This window comes from Strigops habroptila, chromosome 1, assembly GCF_004027225.2.
Source record: "Strigops habroptila isolate Jane chromosome 1, bStrHab1.2.pri, whole genome shotgun sequence".
Taxonomy (NCBI): Eukaryota; Metazoa; Chordata; class Aves; order Psittaciformes; family Psittacidae; genus Strigops; species Strigops habroptila.
The window spans coordinates 95,296,684-95,310,272 of record NC_044277.2 but is presented as its reverse complement, the minus strand read 5'-3'; positions in this window follow the sequence as shown (position 1 = coordinate 95,310,272).

Here is a 13,589-nt window from a genome sequence, read left to right as displayed (position 1 = left end):
TGTTGTTGTTTGGGAGGGATGCCTTTTTTTTCCTTTTTTTGTTCCTTTCTTTAACTGTAGTTGCAGCCCGGCCCCTGAGCGCTGCTCGCCCCGTCCCCGTCCCCCCCCCGCGCCCGGTGCGGAGCGGCCCCGTCGCCGGCCCTCGGTGATCGGTGGGGCGCGGAGGCGCAGCCCACCTCGCCGGGCGCGGGGCGGGGGCAGCTCTGCTCATGGGGCCGAGGATCAGTGAAAGGGATTTCCTCCTAATACCCCCTCCCCAGCCCGTGTAATCCAGCCCTAGTCCTTAAAATACGCTAACCCTGGCTTCTTTGGGAGGCTCCTCTGTGTAAACTTTCCCTGCTGATAGCTCGCTTTATCTGGTGCGTTGTGATACCGCTTTTCTGGGATCGCGGTTTATTCCCCGTTTTTATGTGGGTAGGCAGACCAAATAAAGTTACAGGCGACAGTTTAGGCCACTCTGGGTAGTTTGCTGACACGCATGCCATCGGCGATTTCTGTGGTGCAGGTATTCGTTAGAAACGGGCACAACCCTGAAGGGAAAACAAGACTGAAACGCCAAACCACAGCCTTTTAGGTATTAACCGAGCACACTTTTCTGCCCTTCGTTTAGCGAGATGTATACACGGCACCCTTCTCAATGACTGCTCGCTTTGCAATTAAAAAACTTGTTTCCCGTCTATAAATTCTAACGCATCTTCTTCCTGTGCATCTATCCTTGCTGAAAGTTTGGTCGCACTCCGAATATGTCGTTTAAAATATCTGGAGAAGATCGTGATGGTTGAAATCTGATGTAAGTTTCTAATACGAAGTGGGAGGGGACGAGCCCATTAATTGAGCATGGGGGGTTTTTTCCCCTTCAGAAGTAGGGATTGATTGCACCCGGCGCACACGGATAACACGTTACGCGTATGTGTGCGGTGCGGTGCGTTACGCTACGCTGTGGGCATGGTGCAGGTGAAAGCGAGGGGCTGCTGGCGTTCCTGTAGCCCTCGGCACCACAGCCGCGAGTGGGGAGCTGGAGTTGGGGCTTCTGCCAAAGCAGAGCCGTGCATTTTCCCGACTTGCTTGAGGTGAAGGGGTTCAGCTACCCCCTGTTTGCCTGGAGTGGGAGAGGACTCACTTTAACCTCGCCCAGGCATTTTTCCTCAATTGCAGCAGTTCCAGAAATGTGTCAATTTTCATCCGGTCATCTTTTGAAAGGGTTTGTTGCTGTTGCTCAGGCAACATTTTTTCCCCCTCCCTAAACTTTGGCATTTTCTATTGCTCAGTGGCTGGTAGTTCCCCCAGCAGCAGACGATTTTTTGAAGAGCGTTCTAAGAGTGCTTTTCATATAGTGCGATACGCGTGTGTGTATGTGTGGGGAGGCAGCTCATTGACAGCGTTATAAAACCAAAACTTTGTGCATCGTAGAAAGTAAAATGATTGAAAATTAATATGATTTTGCGGTATGTGAGAGAATCTTAAAGTGGAAAATTAAATAATCCCGTCTTTAATGTTTAATGAACAATGGAGAACACAACAGGCAAGAAAGGCATAATTACCAGATTTGTATCTCTTGACATTAACATATTCTAGGGTTACCAATGATACATTTTATGGTTTTATTTTCCCTTACACCGCTTGCCTTCCCACTTTTTCTCTTGGAGAAAAAACCCGCCGCGATGCGCTGCTCGGGGGTCGCTCGGCGGAGCTCGGCCGCTGCCTCCCCCCTTCCCTATTCCTCCATCCCGCGGTTCCCCCCCGCCGGGGAAGCTCGGCGGAGCCCCGGCCGGCACCGCTGGGAACGACGCAGGTCGCCGGGGGAAACTTTCTACCCGAGCTGTATGGAAAACCCTGACAGTGCAGAGGGCTCGGGAGGCGAGCGGAAAGTTATGAAGTGATACGCGTCTCCTCCGGCCCCTGCCCTTCCCCCCCTCTCCTCTCCCGGCTCCCCATTACACCGCAAAGTTTTCCACGGACCTTTTAATTCATGTCCCTGAGTCGAGGGAGAAAAAAATTAAAAATTAAAATAATAATGGTACATTCGCTGAAGTTGGGCTGTGAAAAAAGCGGCCACTGCGGGGGGGTGGAACGCGGCTACTGCTTTTCCGCGTAAATCTCAGCGCACCCGCGCGGGTATTTGCGCGCAGAGGAGCGGGGCAGGCGGCAGCTGCGGGGCCGGCAGCCAGTCACGCATGTCCCGGTGCACACCGCGCCCGCTCGCGTCCCCTTGCCGGGACCGGTGGGTCCACGGTAACACTTCACCAGTGGTGGGAAGCAAAAGTTGTTTTTCTCTCCGTAATTAAATCGCATTCGTGAATCCTCTTCTTCTGCGATGTTGCTTTCGTCGTCAGGAGCGACACGTTATTATTCTGCCTGTTTAATGATATTATTTACCAACTCGTACTTTTTCTTTATTATTATTTTATTTTTTTTTTACATTCATGGGACACCTAGTTACGCGTTTGCTTTAATTGTTATGCTTATTCGGGGCTAATAAAAGCCCTCAAAAAGCTTATCTCCGAGCCTGACCCTACAAAGAGTGTATAAGTAGTTCTGTCTACACTTACACTTTATACAAGGTTGTTGTTCTTAAACCCATCAAAGTTACCAGCACGCGGATAAGATGGATCTGACGTTTCGTGCAATCCATCTGCTGTCTTTTACGGTTATTATTTTGCTCAGCAACTTTATTCGAAGAGGGGTGCAATTATTTGGGCTTTATTTTCTATCATCTCCTACTCTTCCTGGCAGGCTGAAGTAGCATCTTCCCACCCCCTTTTGGCACCACAACTTTTGTTTGAGGACCCTGGGGTTAAATCCAGCACAATTTTGTCTGTTTAAAGCTGCGACAACTGACTGCTAATTCGTTCTCACACGAGCAAAGATATTACCATAGTAATATTATTATTGGTAAGAAGAGGTAATTGATAACACCACCTGCCACTCTGCAGCAATCACGATGATAAATGTTTCCATCAGAGGGAAATCTGTGCTTGGTCTACCACAGCCTAACCCAAACAGCATGTCAAATGTCAATTATAAAGATGTTTCTTTTCTATTACAATTTTTTTGTGGAAAGCAACTGGCCTCACCATGAGATTTATAGAACCAGTCTACAGCACAGCAGAGCCTAAACGTTTTGCTTTAAACATCTAAGTTACTTTTCCTTTTATTTAATATCATGCCACCCTTGGATCTAAATAAACATCGATTCACGTATACAAAAGCTTATGTTCACACTTAACAAACTCCAATTATCATCCACTTGTGTTCTTTAACCTAACAAATGATACATTAATTTAACCAACATTTTTAAATACTTTCTGGAATATTTCTTATACACTTAGCTATGGGGGTATTACCAAGGCGACAGCCATTTAAGCTCATACATACATGTCATGCACACAGAGAGGTGCATAGGTGCTGTATATATTAAACCACTGTATTTGTATTGCAACGCGTGTCTGTCAGCACAGACACCAGGAAGTACGAGTAGGAATAGATCTTTTGTATAAATATCAGTGCTTTTAGCCACTCTACAGAAATCTGTATGCTTCCGAAAATGACAAGTGAGATGAATATTAAAATGTGTATATATATATGCATACCACACACACCAACCATGTAATATTGTTCACTAACTCTAGCTCTATAAATAGTGCCGTCAAGTATAAAAACTTTCATCCCCTTGGCTACAGATATGCTCAGAAGATTATTATTAGTTTGTATTAATAGATGCAGGCCTCAAAAGACGAAATCAGCTATTGATAATTGCAAGAAGTATACAGCAGCTACTGTATCGATCGGCTTGTCCCTTATTCCCCTGGTATAGGAGAGATAAGAAGACACACTCTTTAGTGCAATATAATTTCTTTTGACCTATCTGCTTGCTACAGACTTATGATGAATAGCCGGAGTGGTTAAAGTCCTTTATCACGAAAGTTACCCCTTGATATAATATTGATTCTTTATAACTAGCTCCAAACACAAAAATCAAACTGTCCACTTGACCATCATCATCATCAATATCATCACAAAGGCTCTGGAATAAAGATCAGCACAGGACTGAAAAAGCTTTCTATAATCTGCCCACCTAATCTTTATTTGCTGATGATGAAAAGAAAAGGGGTGTGAGTGTGTGTGTGAGTGTGTGCGCGGGTGTGCGCGCCGCGGGAGCGAGCGGAGCGGGGAATGTCATCTGAACAAATAATAACAATAAAGAAACAAATTAGGTTAAGAAAAAGACCGTTCAGCCTCCTTCAAAAGAAACCAAGTGATGATCACCGAAGTTAATGATCACGCTTCGAAGCCCCGCTCTCCTGGAAGGAGGGGAATCAAGAGTGGAGAAGGCCCGACGTGATATTATATCACCGTCTCTCCCCCCCCCCCCCCCCCCCGCCTTTCTCCTCCGAGCGAAGCGGTCTGCGGTGAATACGGGGAGTTATGTAAGGAGCAATCACGGCAGGAGCGATACCAGGCGGCATTCGCCTTGGTTGGAGCCGGGGCGAACAAGTCGGCTTCTCACTTTCTCTCCTTTCGCCGGTCCACGAAGCGATCCATCATTTACTTCCAGATCACCTGGTGATCCGTTAGGGGGAGAAAAAAAAAAAGCCCCACGGGGGAAAAATATGAGCCGCTGATGTTTGGGTTGATGCTTAACTTGCAGTATCTGTAGGGCGGGGTAGAAAAAAAGAGTATAATCCACACGTACATTGCCTCAAATTAACGGTATTTCCTTTGCCTCCCCTCTCCATAGCACCAGCATGCTTTTGCTCAGGGTTGTATTAGCACAATCACCAGTAATTACAAGCGTGTGTACACTGGGAGAATGAAGATTGGGAAGGTGGGAGGTAGGACGTGATTCCCCTTTGGAGCAATCAGGACTGGGAAAGGTTTCATTCCATGCAAACGGTACGTTGATCATATTTAATGGGCTGGTTAGCCTCATATACATCCGAGGTGCCGTTTCAGCACAAGTTTGCGCTTTTCAGGCGAGAAGGGGAGGCGGGGGAAGGGAAAGGAAGGAAGGAAGGAAGAGGATGAAAGCGGCCGCGGCAGCTGAAGTTGTATTTACTCCGTCCGGCGCCCCGAGGGAGGACTGCTCCGGGGAGGATTCGCTCTGTAACACGGGCACCCTCTGGGGGACAAAGGGCCGGGGGGGCAGAGCCGGGCAGACCGAGCAAGGGGCGGCCGCTCCAGGGGCAGAGCCGCCTGCGCGGCACCGCCAAAGGGAGCCGTGCCGGGGCCGAGCCGTGCCGGGACCCGCCGCCGCGGCGCGGTCGCTCCCCGGGACGCGCCGAAGCTCGGCGGCGTTGGCTGTAGCCGCCCGCCCGCCCGCCCGCTCCAGACACGCGTGCGGCGGCGGTAGCTCCTGCGCGCCCGCACGCTGCTCCGGGGGTGCCGGCTCGGTGACACCGCGGCTACCCCCCGGGCACCGCTCCGCTGCCGCCCGCTTGGCTGGTTTGGCTCCCCCGCCATCACAGCCTCGGCCCGGGCAGCCGTGGGGCCGCCGCGGGGCCGCCGCTCCCCCCACGGGCCTTTTCCCAGGGAGCGGGACTGGGGGAGGAAAAGGAAGGGGCCTCGGTGCGGCGGGGCGCGGAGCTCCCACTCGCGGCCGCGGCGCAGGAAGGGTCACGGAGGCGGCGGCGGTGAGACCCGGCGGCTTCAACACTGGGAGTCGCGATCTTCCCCGGTCCCCCAACCCGCCGCGGTAGCGGGGCCACAGCCCCCCACCCGTGGGAGCGACAATGACAACAGTTACTGTCATCGCACTCCCATCCCTGCTCACAACGGAGAATTCGCTCGCCCTACGAGCCGCTCATAATTACATATTTTGAAAGCTTTCCTCCTTCCCTCTAAGCCCTGAGCACCCTCTCTGTCCCCTTCTCCTCCCCACTGAAATAACCTACTGGGTCATCAAAAAAAAAAGAAGGGGGGGGGTAGGATGTGATAAATATCGAGATCCTCTGAGGCCTTAGTTGATGCACCTCATCAGATCACACAGATACACACGCCTCTTGATGAGTCCCCCACCCCTAGCAGTTACCTCAGAATTGTTCACTGACCTTTGCAGTAGATACTGTTAGAGAATGAAATCGGTCAATCAAAGGAAAAAAAAAAAAAGGGGGGGAGGAAAAAAGAAAAAAGACAGCCTTTTGTCCGGGTTATGACACACGACTTGAAATTAATTATAAAACAGGCATTGCAAGTGCACACAAGGGAACAGAAGGTATTCTTAAGATTTCAATGCTTTGGGGGATAGCAAGAGGCAGGGTTTCTCAGCAGATGCAGTCTAACACGTGGTAATACCAGATGATGACAGAAGTTAAAAAATGAAGAAGTGGAAATGGGCAAGTACATTATGCTGGCTGGTGGGAGAAGGGCAGAAGGGTGCTTTCACCATTACGCTACTGGTACATAGAAAAAGTTGATCAAATGATGGTGGTCGATGTTTTTTTTTGTTCAACAATGCAAATCTTTACTATGACCTAATGATATATGTGCTATTGAACTTCACAAAATGCATTCATGCTTCCCTTGGCAGGTCTAGGTGTAAGAGTTGATGACTAACAAAAGTAATATAGATTAGAATCAATTCCCCTTATCTGGTGACAAAAAATAACATCGTGTCAGCACTGTGTACATCCTATCGTCAAATGACACAATATAATTTGATTAGGTGAATAAATAATCAGGTATGTCCAGACATATAGGTCACCTACTTGCAAATTAGATTACCCTGCTTGGGTACAGGCAGCACCTGATTAGGAAACAGCTTCTCCCTATGTCACTCTAGCTTCCCTTTAGAAAGAGCCTCTGATATTTTCAAATGCAAGGGGTTTTGAAAATGCTTATGTATTTTTGCAAATCCTCTATGTGTTTTCACACTCACATGCGACATTTATGCAGACTGTGCTAGAGATACCACCTTTACTACCAAAAGCTATGTGAGTTGTCCCTATTTCTCTGCGTACTTGCAAGTTTTAAATGATAGCCCATGTGCTATGATCTGAAATAAGGATAGCTGAAATACAATCTTTTTGAAAACGAAGCAGCATGCATTTCCATAAATGATTTTGGCTAACCCACTCAGACTGCATGCCCATATCAATAACAGGAATGTGAGAAAGAATAAAGTGTTAGATAAGGGAGCATGGAAACATTTAAATTCTGAAGTCCACACTGAGGAAGATGGTTAAATCTCAAGATAAGTATGTTGGCCTTTCAATGTAAACCATTATGTCACATGCTACAGAAACAGGAGAAACCTCTATGTGCTTTCTCTTGAAGGCTGGGGTTTCTGACGGGTTTGAATCTTTTTGAAGGACACTACTGGCCAGGAGGATCTGTGGAAAGCTTTCTTGGCGTTTTACTTTTCCCGTAACTGTGAATTTTCACAAATTAAGTATGCAAAATTCTGGCATGCATTTTGCCGTGAGATGATGTATATTAGTTCATATAGGGCTAGAATCACTTGGAGATGTGTAGAGAAACAGGTGAAAGAGCAGAAAGCGCAGTCTATAATGAATACTTGGCAAAGAAGTGCTATTAAAAGGAAGAAAAAGAGCAGTTTGGGAAAATAGATAGGAGGCTGAGCCACTTCAGTAGTAAGAGAATAGTGGTAAGGGCAAAAAAGTGAAACAGAGATGATGGGAAGGGAGATTACATGAGCAGAGAGAGAAGAGGCCAGTGTGTGACTGTGGGGAGAAAAGAAGTGTTTTGGAAACATTATCATGGAGTTCACAGAAGTTGGCAAATGAAAAATTGCAGCATTTACATTACATAAAGACTTATGCAAGCTAGGATTATTAAAAAAGCTTTAGACTTTAAGTAATAGAACAAAATTCTGGAGGATTTAGGTACATCAGACCTGTGGATCCTATTTAAAACTTTTCTTTTTTGAATGTAGAGCAAAACATCAGTTTGTTTGAAAAGTTTCTGGGTGTAAACTGACACAAGGACTACTGTCTGAAAGGGCAGTGTTGCTCTCTGTGCACATGCTATTATTAAAATGAAAGAAGAAAAAAAAAAAGGAATTCTACCCTGACACTTTGCTTTGCTTTCCAAGACCTCCAGCACTGATAGTGAGTCATATTATTGTGTATTTTTTGCATACATACTTTTTACATATAAGGCACACCTTTTAGTTTGAACTGCTTATATGTGGTTGTACAATAGCATACCTTTTCACGTATGTGTATTTGGTTCCTATGCTAATGACACCTGACAGCACTTTCATTCAAGGTAAACCAAAATGGCAGTGCTGTTATTGACTTTCTGTGTTTGGGTTTTTTTTTCCACCACTGAAAGATATAAAATCATTGAAGGGTGATAGGGGGAGGGACTCAAATAAAATTTATAAAGTATCACCTTTGGGTTGCAAACATTTACATAAAGAGTGCAGTAATGCTCCCAAACTCATGACTTTGGTCATTATAGCAAAATCTCTGCCATTGCTGTGATCAAAATCAATTGATCAGTCAATCATCCTGCCTGCCTGTCTGCTAAAAGGAATGATACTGCAGAATCTGTTCTCGCTCCCCTTTGTGAGAATAAAGGAGGAGTTTTATTTCCTGGTTTGGAATCTGTCTCCTGAATGCACCAGCTTTTGTACATGCACATGCATTGTGTATAGAATCATAGAATCATTTAGGTTGGAAAAGACCTTTAAGATCATAGAGTCATGTATGTATATTTAATAGCTGTATACAGAGCTATAGATGTATATCCATCTAGATCTGAAAATGATACTTGCACACCTTTATTCTCTCTCTCATGCACAGGGCTTGATTTCAACTTAACTTCATTTAGACATGCACACCTCTTCACAAAAATGATTATCTTAATCTAAGCAGTTGTTTGCAACACCTATCCATGACAGTAGCTATGCTGTGTTTTCTTCTGTCAGGTGCAGAGGAGGCTCTGTGGTTGAAAGAGCCACCTTTCCCCACAGTGGGAGATTTCTGGCTCAAGTATATTTTTATGTGCTCTCAAAGAAAATAAATGCATCCATATCACGTGTCACAAGCAGAATTTCCAGATGCAAAATGTGAGTCTCAGTGACACTGTATTAAATTCACAAAAACTATGAATTCAATCCATTAGGTAGATTTCTGATAAATTTACAAATTGTATTATACTCACAGTTAGGCTAGAGAGGAGCAGAGATCTAGACAAACACAGGAGAGGTGAACCAGAAGGATGTAGACCAACCACTGATTGCTTATGGTTAAAAAAAAATATTCCATGATGGACACGTAATTTTCCAGTCAATGTCAGCAGTGTTTCTGACATTCCTCTAAAGCACCTCATACAGGCCAATGCCACAGACCAATACAAATAAGCCAGAAAAAAGTCCTGTGCCAGCGTGACAATTTGTGTGTCCTTCTGTTCTCTGGGCAAGCACGGATTACATCTGTATCTCTCTGGTGCTTCCTCTTGTCTGCTTCCTTGTCTCTGCTTGCATGAGAACATCACCAGTATTTTCACTTAATAGATCAACCTCATATAACCCAGTGCAAGTTACTCTCTTTGCAATAACCTTCGTTTTGTTTAATTGTGGATGAGACTAGAAGAGGAAGAGGGAAGCTGCAGAGAAGGAGGGATTGCAGCGATGGCAGCGCTGTCCTGCAAGTCTTTCTGTGTGTCAAACCCTGCCTGCAACACAAGGCTGATCACTTAACTGCAACACAAAGCTGGTTACTGAACTTCATCATCTCCCAGAGCACAGAATGGGGCTAACACCCTCCTGTCTTGCAGGTACTGAACATTATTCATTCTGCAAGGTGGACATTGCCGGAGCGGGCAGTACCATGCTCTGAACCCAGGCACTCCTGTCAGGGAAGGGACAGCTTGGCTGTTCCATTCTTTCCTGCCCAGAGCATTAGCAGCAGTCCTCTTAGTTTATCACCAAAGAGCTGGTTTATGCAAAGGGTTTGCTTTTGAGGAAAAAAATCCCTTTTGTAAGCCTTGCTGCGAGACACTGACATGCATGCAAGTTAGGTAGTCTTGTTGCATCATTTTCATGTACTTAGGATCCATATAATTTATTTTAACGGTCAAATATAGGATAGGCGAGGTGGTGCCATATACGTGTTCTGCATTGCCTGTTTCATTAGCTGAGTTGTTTGGACCCTGCTGTTTTCAGAGAAAGATTTTGTATTTGACACATCATGCTAATATCAGTCATTAGGCACAACTGCATGTGATTGGTGCTCTATAAATACCTATGCACAAGTGGTTTGCAATTGTTGCTGTATAAACACCTACCAGAGATAGCTCTGCAGTGGCCAGGAAATAAACGAGCCAGATTGTCCTACAAAAAATGCATGGAAGTCGGTAGTGAGACAACACTGTTCTAGGCTCTTTGCAGATGCAATGATAGCAGTTTCAGGGAGAGGTGGCCTCACCTCCAGAACCCAGGGATCCTGCAGGCACCGCTACTAGTGTCAAAGACTCCTGCAGCTTTTCCTGGCTTCCAGGTAATGCAGCATCAATGGACATGCACAGTGTGTTTTCTCCACCAGTTTCTCCTACCTAGAGGGGACCAGACCAGAAAAGAGGGTCTGCTGGAAAGCTTGATGTTAAATGGCTGAAATAACTACTCAGAGGACTTCTGCCATGGCTGATCACTGATCACTGAAGTATGGAGTCTGCCCATCCTTAGCCTTATCCCTGGAGTTCTGCTGTCACGGTTTGACAGTTTGACCTATACCCTCTAGTATCTTCAAAGCCAAATGAAAAACCTTTAGTCACAGACTGGCTGGCCTGTGTAAGGAGTGATTAGAAAAGAGGTTCAGATCATCTTTGTGGTGGGGTTTTCCAGTTTTACGTCGAGCATGCAAGCTGAAACCACTCACAGTGTTGGCTCTTCCTGTAAACCGAGGGAGAGATGATACATTCTTCACCTTCATGCAGGAACCATGGGTTATACCTCCAACTGAATGGAGTTAAGAACAAAAAATAGTGAGGAAAAGGTTTTGACTTTGTTGATACAGCTTTGCTGAGAAATCTTTCAGTCCAGGCCAGGTGGAGACAAGACCTCTGACTTGGGGTGGCTAGTGAAGACAAGCTCTTAACTGCTCTGCATAAACTGAAACCTTCAATGCTGATAGTGTGTCAGTCCAGCCAGGAAAATGTTCTTGGGTTGACTACTCAGGCTGTTGGGAAAGGTCTCTTGAATTCAGTTGCTGAATGAGAAATTTAGTCCTTGGAGAGGTGTTGGAGGTTAAGAAGTGCAGACGTTTTGTGTGTATGAAGAACAGCAACACATTAAACATCTTAAACAGCAACATCCTTAAACACTAAGGAAAGGAAACAGTATGTTGTACCAGAAACGATGACCATGATAAGGGAAAACATACCAATGCCCCTCTAATTTGCCACAGAGTTTGCACAGGGTCAAACATATTCCTGCTTACATAATTCAGTAGTCTGGCACCCCTAATTATTTGGACCTGCTGATTTCAATGGGAATTGCATCCTGATATAACATAGAATCAAATTTGGCTGTTAGATTGGTGTAAGTTACAGTCATTTTGAACATCTGTTGAATCACGATTAAGTATGATTATGTACTTCACCCCCTATAGTCATTTCCTTACCTAATTATATCCAACCACTTCGTATGCCACTATCAAATTTGCCCAGGTATATTTCTGAGTTAGTTAGTACTCCTGTAGCTCTGAAAATGCTATGATGTCGAGACAAGAAAGTACTTTTTTAAATTAAGAGCAATTTACAATATGTTATACTTTCAACATTCAATTAAATAATAAAGATATGAGAATAAAATCCTTTTGCAACTCCAGGGAGCCACTGATGGAATAATCTGCAAATAAGATTAAAAGATTTCAGTACAACTAAGATTGTCTTTCATGACCTTAAATGTCATCCACATCAGATTTAATTCCAAACACTGAATTTTTCCTTTTTCGTTAGTCAGGCCAGGAAAGAGATCATCATGCTTTATCATGATGTAGAAGGTGGTTATTAGTATGTGAATAATGCTTTATTTTCTAGAAATACATACTGCTCGATTTATATTTCCATTTCAACATTAAAACCTTTGCTGTATAATGTATGTAAAGCTCCCACCTGCAAACATGATTATTCTGCGCTGTTGACATCACATTATTATGCAATCAATAGTTTGTCATGACTTGCATGTTTTTTAGTTCCTCTGGAAATTTGCTACTTTTTAATTCTGACTGAATAAAGAAATCTTTCCTACTCTCCAAGTGCATTTTTGATTAGTAAGTAGACATTTACACATGAAGAGTGATTTGGATGAAAGAACTATTCTACTCCCCCCATATATCACCAAGATGACTTAGCCTAAGTGAAACTTCAGTTGTACATGAGAAAGTCTGAGGGGGGGGGGCGTGAAGTAAAAGGAAGAATTACTTTTTCATTTGATATTAAAGCAACCATTTAATATTAACTAGTTTCATAGAAAACCTAATTTTGGGTTGTGCATGGCTGAGCGTATTATCTGAAGTAATTTTACAAAGCCTCCTGGAGTACTATTTGAGTTTGGCCTGAAGAGCTGATACCAGAGTTTCCAGGTTGACCACCTGACAAAATTGTGTTAGAAGATAATCATGAGAAGGTTTAATCAGATTCTTTCTAAGAAAAGATTCAGAAATCCATTACCAAAACTGATTGCCTGGAGTGGGGTATGGGTTTGTATTCTTTCTTGTTCTACAAAAGTATGAAAACTTAATCCAGCACTACATGTTTCCTGCTTGCTTAAGGAAGATTTCAGCTGGCAGCGTCAAACCACCCAACAGAAAAAACAGCGAGTTGCAGAACTCTCCTGCAAGGTATCAGTCACAGAAACCTCCATTTCTAGTAGAAGGCTACTAAGGCAAAGACATGAAAGTACTTCAAACCTGTCAGGCAATATGGGAACAAAGAGCCTGGTGTGACTAGAAATCCTGTCTCTGCCCTTGGGAGCCTAGGATGCCTGGATTTCTAAGGGGATCTTTCCTGGTGGGCAACTCTCCATCAGAATCACAACCATGGTTTAATTAGGATGTATCAAACTGGGTATGTTTTCACAAAAATTATTTTGTTTTGATAAATGGGTGTTTTCTGATAAGGCTTGGTGCTGTCAGAGCACTGTTTACCAGCGTTGATGACCTCATTTCTTGTACCCTTGTTGCAAGTAGCTGTGATACTACCTGCTTTTTATTCAAATGCCATAGCTTTCATCCATTCCAAGCATCCAGAAAGCTGCTTGCCTATGTTGGATGACAAATATAGAAGTGTCATTTCTGCCTGATGCAGTTTGTGCATCAGCCAGATACATAAGAGTTCCAAAGTGCACTAATTGGTATGAACTTAAACAGACAAAGCAATAATGAAGTCTGAGTTAGGACTTAGGTTTTCTAGCTGTCTTCTGCAGATGTTCTCTAATGCCAGCACCTATGTTTAGGTACTACAGCTTTATCAACACTTTCTTTGATGGATCATAACAATCCCAGTGACACTGTGATGCTCCAAAATCTCACCACCTATTAGTCAAACAAGAACCAACTAGAAATAGACTGACCTGATTTGTTTAAAGTAGAATATATGCTTCTAAATCAGCATTCAAGGACAGA